Source organism: Ruditapes philippinarum, unplaced genomic scaffold, assembly GCF_026571515.1.
Source record: "Ruditapes philippinarum isolate M1 unplaced genomic scaffold, ASM2657151v2 ctg834_1_1_1_1, whole genome shotgun sequence".
NCBI classification, from domain to species: domain Eukaryota; kingdom Metazoa; phylum Mollusca; class Bivalvia; order Venerida; family Veneridae; genus Ruditapes; species Ruditapes philippinarum.
In genome coordinates this window covers 27,266-28,988 of record NW_026857999.1, presented here as the reverse complement: position 1 = coordinate 28,988, position 1,723 = coordinate 27,266, and the positions used below count along the sequence as shown (strand labels likewise).

The window sequence follows — 1,723 nt, the reverse complement described above, 5'->3', positions numbered from 1 at the left end:
AAATAATTTTCATATGATTACAATTTTAGTTTTTAATGATCATTTTCCTTTATGTGATGAATATTGCAAACATATATCATAAAAATTATTTTAGATATTATTAATTATTGATATAATGGTGGCAAATACGATGCAAAAGAGAAATTCACTGGTAGCGTTAATTCTAATACTATATTTTAAAATTTGTAACATACAGCGTAGATATCGCTCCAGTAAACTCTGTTGGTGGAGGATGACTTTGATTATCCGGGCCTAAAACTAATAAGCATATCAAAAAGTTAGAAATATTAAAAAACTAAGCTGTTGGCCATAAGTAATAAGACAATCATTTATATATTAAATACGCCGAAGTTTGCAATGAATACAAACGGAAATGGAATTTATTTAAGATCTTTTCCTATTAATTAAAAATAAAAACTGCGTTTAAAGTGAAAAGGCAATTAAGAAAAGTTACATAATTGTGGAATATAATCCAAATAAAATGACTTCAAGTGTTGCTACCTAGCACTTGCATCAGTTATGAATATAAATAACAGCGTAATCATCGAGCACCCTTGCATTATGCTTTAAGAATTGTTTTTAATTGAAATATTTCTAATTACTATTATCGGTTTTGGCAATAAGTTATATAATATCATACTTCATTTCACTGTATATATCATACGTGTCATATTTTTGAAATGTCTTATCCACAAAATCATCATAAATCTATTTAATGCTGAAGTCAGTCTGTAATTTTCAAGAATGCAATTAAAATCGCGACAGTAAACGACAGCATACCATCAAGGGAATCATAAGCATCTCTGTGTTCAGTATCTGTTCTGTCTTGCAGTTGTTCGTAGGTATTCCTAGAATAAATAATTTTTTAAGTGGATTACAATTTCAGATTCAAAGAATCATTTTACTTCATGCGATGACAACTACAAAAATATCAGAAAAAAATAAACATTTTAGATTTTATCAATTATGGATATAATGGTGGTAACTACCATTCAAAAAAATTATCCACTTGAAACGTTAATTCAAATATTTTAACAACATGAAATTTGAAACCTACAGTGTAGATGTCGCTCCAGTAAAGCCTATTTCTTGAGACACTGTTGGCTGAGGTTGATTTTGTTTCTCCGAGCCTGTTTAATGAAAAAGCATATCAAAAATGTTTAAAATATAAAACAAATTCTTAAAAAGCTGTTTCCCCCATAAGCAATGAGATAACGTAATTGATATTTTAATCTCCCGTTTTTTTTTAACATACGACAGAGAAAGCAACATTTTTAGAACTGTTTATATTGAAGTAAAAGCCATGTTCATAGCTTAAAAATAGTTTAAAGCAAATAATAAATTAGATAAGTCAGATCAGTGTTAAATACATTATTATTCATATGAAAATGGTCCTCGGTGGTGCTGCATAAATCGGGTAACCTAATAAATATTTTAATTTCAGTTTTTAAAACAGAAACTTATTCGTAATAGTTCTGGTTATATTGCCATGCTATAAAAGGTTATTTCACAAATGTTTTCTTAAAAGATCTCTTTCTAAGCAGGCAGTATCATTTTGCCTGACAAATAAATACATGACATTTGTGTTAGCAAAAATTAAATAATAGCAAGAAAGAAAAGCGGATCAAAAATTCTTATATTTTTATATCTTGATAGATTGTATTTTATACTATGTCAATTTTGTAAACGTTAAATGCTTAATGACTAGAATTTAGTCAAGCAC

At 27.8% G+C, this 1,723-nt stretch overlaps 1 long non-coding RNA gene across 1 annotated transcript; it reads right to left on the bottom strand.

The window, feature by feature from the left end:
- Positions 1-215: 215 nt before the first annotated feature.
- On the bottom strand, positions 216-1,114 carry LOC132751738 (uncharacterized). The gene is made up of 3 exons (XR_009628723.1): positions 1,058-1,114; positions 781-848; positions 216-252 (listed from the first exon to the last, which is right to left on the bottom strand). It is a non-coding gene; the product is annotated as an uncharacterized LOC132751738 (long non-coding RNA).
- Between the last annotated feature and the right edge of the window lie 609 nt (positions 1,115-1,723).